Raw genomic sequence first — 5,765 nt, 5'->3', positions numbered from 1 at the left:
ATATATGTCATCGCCATTTTCATATCATAGCATGTCATAGTCCCCACGATTGTGCTGGAACAAGCGATGAAGATTGGACCAAACATTTGTGGCGGTGGCGATGGCGTCGTCCTTCGGTAGGAAGCACAAAAGTTCTGACGAGATTTGCGTGTAGGATCACGAAGTCATCCTTGAACCGTACAGGGTCGCTAAACGCTGAAATGGAGTTGTCCATGATGTGTTGCAAAGGCAGTAGCGCCCAAGATGTACCAAGAACATGTGACACAAATGGTAATAGTTGTGTGATTGGAGATCCAGAACAATAGGAATAAAGGGGCTAAGGATGGTTATGGTGTCGCCGAGGGATGTTGGCGCTAGCAGAGTGGTGAGGTGGATGAAAGGAAGGAGAACAAAGAATTGTAAATGGTGAAACAACTCTGAACTACGTGGCGGCGGCGGCAACACCACAAACAACGAACCATCCTGACTCATTGGAGAAGAATGGAGCATAGGCTAGGAGGCTCTAGCCCTGGTCCATCCCAAGACCTCAAAGAAACATGTATGTGGTATTTGGGCCACATTCCTAAAATATGTAGCACTCCTATTTGACACCACTGGGCCAGCTAAGCCTCTTCCCTTTGTATATTTGTGGGGCCGTTTTCAAAGATGATTATACGAAGACTTAGTAAGCTTAAGATGCTTTGCTTAGCCTTAGAGAGCTACATATTGTGGTGCATAATTAAACTGAGGTGAGCTACATATTATATGTATATCACACCACAAAAACTTAACCTAAGATAGTAGTGATGAATGGTAGAACAGGGTATGCAAACCACCTGAACATGGTATGTAACGAACTAAGGGTGTATATAAACTTGGTGGAAGCATATGCAACATGCAGGGACATGCTGTGTGTTATAAAGGGCTCAAAGGCCGAAGGAGTTTACAGGAGATATGATCTGGGCGTAGTTAGCTTGATCTCCACGTTTACAACAACCTACACAATATTATGTACGATGGAGACCAAGCCGAACTAACCCAGACCAGATTACAACTCACGCACGCCAAAGACCCTATGTTACATATTCGGAAACACTAACGCCCACACGTGTGGGCGTTTGCATCACGCCCACACGCGTGGATCCGCGTCCGTTTGTGGGTGCATGAATCTTGGCATGTTTGTGGTGCCACATAGGACTGGGCTAGTGTGTGGGCATTCACCCGGTCGCCCACACGTCCGTTTCACCACACGGAGGGGCCAGTGTGTGGGCGTTTAGCAGTTCGCCCACACGCCAGTTTTCACTCACGCACAAGGGCTGGTGTGTGGGCATTTGCCATCTCGCCCACACGCCCATCTCTTTTACCACACCCAAGCTGCTAGTTGCCATGTGTTTTGCAGTGTACATGGAAACTGCCCTAGTGTGCTTGTAAGCAGATGGCAACTCTCTTTTTTACCCGAACATGCCAGTTGCCATGTGTTTTGCAGGGTACACGACAACTGCTTAGTGTGCATGTAAGCAGATGGCAACTCTCTTTTACCCGAGTTGCGATGTGTTTTTGCATGGTACATGGCTGAAGGAAATATGCCCTAGAGGAAATAATAAAGTTATTATTTATTTCCTCATATCATGATAAATGTTTATTATTCATGCTAAAATTGTATTAACCGGAAACATAATACATGTGTGAATACATAGACAAACATAGTGTGACTAGTATGACTCTACTTGACTAGCTCGTTGATCAAAGATGGTTGAGTTTCCTAGCCATAGACATGAGTTGTCATTTGATCAACGAGATCACATCATTAGGAGAATGATGTGATTGACTTGACCCATTCCGTTAGCTTAGCACTTGATCGTTTAGTATGTTGCTATTGCTTTCTTCATGACTTATACATGTTCCTATGACTATGAGATTATGCAACTCCCATTTACCGGAGGAACACTTTGTGTGCTACCAAATGTCACAACGTAATTGGGTGATTATAAAGGTGCTCTACAGGTGTCTCCGAAGGTACTTGTTGAGTTGGCGTATTTTGAGACTAGGATTTGTCACTCCGATTGTCGGAGAGGTATCTCTGGGCCCTCTCGGTAATGCACATCACTCTAAGCCTTGCAAGCAATGTGACTAATGAGTTAGTTGCAGGATGATGCATTACGGAACAAGTAAAGAGACTTGCTGATAACGAGACTGAACTAGGTATTGAGATACCGACGATCGAATCTTGAGCAAGTAACATACCGATGACAAAGGGAACAACGTATGTTGTTATGCGGTTTGACCGATAAAGATCTTCGTAGAATATGTGGGAGCCAATATGAGCATCCAGGTTTTTGCTATTGGTTATTGAGCGGAGACGTGTCTCGTCATGTCTGCATAGTTCTCGAACCCGTAGGGTCCGCATGCTTAAAAGTTCGGTGACTTTATATTATGAGTTAGTGTTTTGATGTACCGAGGTAGTTCTAGTCCCGGTGCATCATGACGAGGGTCTCATGGTCGAGACTAAAGATCAGCTTTGATTATATCCTCAGTAGGTTCCGAGTGCGGGTAGTTTGGATCCGGAAATACGGGATACTGAAATTATTGGCCTCATGGCAAGTGGTGGAATGAGAGAAGGCAGGGCAAGGCAGGACGCGCGGCCCCCTAGCCCAAACCGATTTGGATAGGGGCCGCTGAGGGAGTCCGGTGGATTAGGAGTATCCGGACAGCCCGGACTATCTACAGTCGTCTGGACTATTGGAGCGTGAAGATACAAGACTCAAGACTTCGACCCGTGTCCGGTTATGACTCTCCTTTGCGTGGAAGACAAGCTTGACGATCTGGATGTTGTATTTCCTTCCTTGTAACCGACTCCATATAAACCCTAGCCCTCTCCGGTGTCTATATAAACCGGAGAGGTTGGTCCTTAGAAGGCCGATCACAATTACAATCATAATCATCATAGGCTAGCTTCTAGGGTTTAGCCTCTACGATCTCATGGTAGATCTACTCTTGTACTACTCATATCGTCAATATTAATCAAGCAGGAAATAGGGTTTTACCTCCATCGAGAGGGCCCGAACCTGGGTAAACATTGTGTCCCTTGCTTCCTGTTACCATCAGCCTAAGACGCACATATCGGGACCCCCAACCCGAGATCCGCCGGTTTTGACACCGACATTGGTGCTTTCATTGAGAGTTCCTCTGTGTCGTTGCTGCAAGGCTCGATGGCTCTTCTCGTTGTCAAGGACAACATTACCTCGGGTGGAGCTCTGGCTGTAGGCCAAACTCTCCGACTTGGTGGCTTCATCATGGCTGCCCCATTGGCGGTTGCGCCGACAATGGCCTCTCGGGTCATCACTCATAACCTTCGCGTTGATTCGGAACTCGCCGAACAGATGGGAATCCGATAGAGCTCTCCTCCCTTAATGAGCTCTTGGATTGGCATCGCCGCTCTGGTGAGTCGCTACGGGACTATGACCGGATTCGGGCTTCAAACCCGACCAAAGGGACATTAAATCCCCCGCGGCACCCATGAGATAGCGGTAGTGGGAGGAACCACACACGATGGGCCCCTCAAATTTTGAGGACCGGAATTATGTCCGGATCACCGAGCTCCCTGCAGCCGAACACCTGCTCAAGGGAAGACATGACCCGTGGCCGGGACTTAGAATCGGCATTGGGCGGAGAAATTGGGGTAGCACCCCGGATCCCGAGCTGTCAGGCTCGGAAGCCTTCGCCATGCCCCTGGGTGCTAGATCGGGATCAGGATCTGGATTCAGCTACGCCCGCTCACCCGGAACCTAAACCGTATCTCCCACATCAGGCAAGAGCCCCGGAGACGGTACAGCCGCTTACTGGGCCAGGTTCCTCCTTGTGCTAAACAAGGTCAGGACTGCGCGAGGAGGACGTAGTCTCACTTTTCTGCAAAAACTGCACGAACAAAGGAATCCTCAATGCTATAAGTCGCCGTGACATAGTACACTTTGCTGACTTGGCAACCATAGTACAGAAGTACTGTGCGATGGAAAGCGCCTGGAAAACCCAAACTGAATTTTGGGATAGTCCGGCTCTCACCAAAACCTTTATCCGAACTAAATGGGCGAACTCTCGTAAGTCGGCCGATCCAATCCCCAATAAACCAAAGCCCACCCCAGGGCGGGGAACCGTATTGGAGGAACGGCTCAATGGGCCATGTAAACTCCACAGTACTCCGGACACAACACCAACTTATAGCCTTAGGGCATGTTGGATACTCCGGCAGGTTGCAAAAAGTGGCGAGGATCTTCTTGCAAGCCATAAAGCAGAACAACATCCCACTAAAGAGCACAATACGGTACTAACAGTCTTCTAGACTTTTGCCTCAAACAATAGGCGCAAGAGAGCTCATCGAAGCTCCGCTGAAATTTGCCATGTGGCAAAAATAAATCCGTGGAACGACACTGCTATAACCTTCAATGCTAGTGACGAACCTCGATTCCAGACCGTCCGGGCACCAGCCGCGCTGGTCCTTAGCCCGATCGTGGACGGCTTTCGGCTCACTAAAGTACTCATGGACGGCGGAAGCGGATTAAACTTGATCTATGAAGAAACACTCAACAAGATGGAAATTGATAAAAGCCGCATTGAACAAAGCGGCACAACCTTCAGGGGGATTATCCTTAGTCGGGAAGCACGGTGTGCGGGAAAAATCACACTCGATGTGGTATTCGGCACCCGGAGAATTATAGGTCCGAAGAAATCACATTCCAAGTGGCTCCTTTCAGCAGCGAATACCACGCCCTTCTAGGGCGGGACGCGTTTACAAGCTTTCAAGCTATACCCCATTATGGGTACATGAAGCTTAAAATGCCCGGACCCAATGGAATCATCACTCTAGCCAGTGATCCGGACGTCGCACTTCGCGCCGAAAACAAAACCGCAACACTAGCCCTGGAAGCATTATCCGAAGCCCTAGCAGCCGAAGAATTAACAACACTGCGGGCCACCATGGACAGGGACGATGTGATACTCGACAAGCGACCCAAGTCCACCTCATTTAAACCCGCAGACGAGATAGTCAAATTCCAAGTCCATCCAACGGACCCCACGAAGACAGCTTCCATCGGGACACAGTTGAGCCCCGCAATGGACGCCGCACTGCGAGACTTCTTACGCGAGAATTGGGACATTTTCGCCTGGCACCCATCGGACATGCCGGGCATCCCACGCAGATTGGCCGAACATAGCCTTAATATGCTAAAAGGATACAAACCTGTCAAGCAGACTCTAAGGCGGTTTTTAGAGCCCAAACGGCAAGCCATGGGGGAAGAGCTAGCCAAGCTACTCGAGGCCGGATTCATCAGAGACATCAAGCATCCGGATTGGCTGGCAAATCTGGTAATGGTACCAAAGAAGGACAAATCCTGGCGCCTATGCGTCAACTTCAAAGACCTCAACAAGGCTTGCCCCAAGGATCCCTTTCCCCTCCCTCGCATCTATCAAATCATTGACGCCACAGCAGGACACGACTCGCTGTGTTTCCTCGACGCATACTCTGGATATCATCAAATAAAGATGGCAGAGTCCGACCAAGCTGCAACAGCTTTCATAACGCCATATGGCCCTTTCTGCTTCAACACTACGCCTTTTGGGCTTAAGAATGTCGGCGCAACCTACCAACGCATGATTCAAACATGCTTGGAAAAGCAAATCGGCAAAACAGTGGAGGCATATGTGGACGACGTGGTCATAAAAACAAGACACGTCGAAACCCTAATAGATGACTTGAGGCTTACGTTCGATAACCTCTGAACATACGACAT

This window comes from Triticum aestivum, chromosome 4B (genome assembly GCF_018294505.1).
Source record: "Triticum aestivum cultivar Chinese Spring chromosome 4B, IWGSC CS RefSeq v2.1, whole genome shotgun sequence".
In the NCBI taxonomy this organism is placed as follows: Eukaryota; Viridiplantae; Streptophyta; class Magnoliopsida; order Poales; family Poaceae; genus Triticum; species Triticum aestivum.
This window is presented reverse-complemented; position numbering follows the sequence as displayed.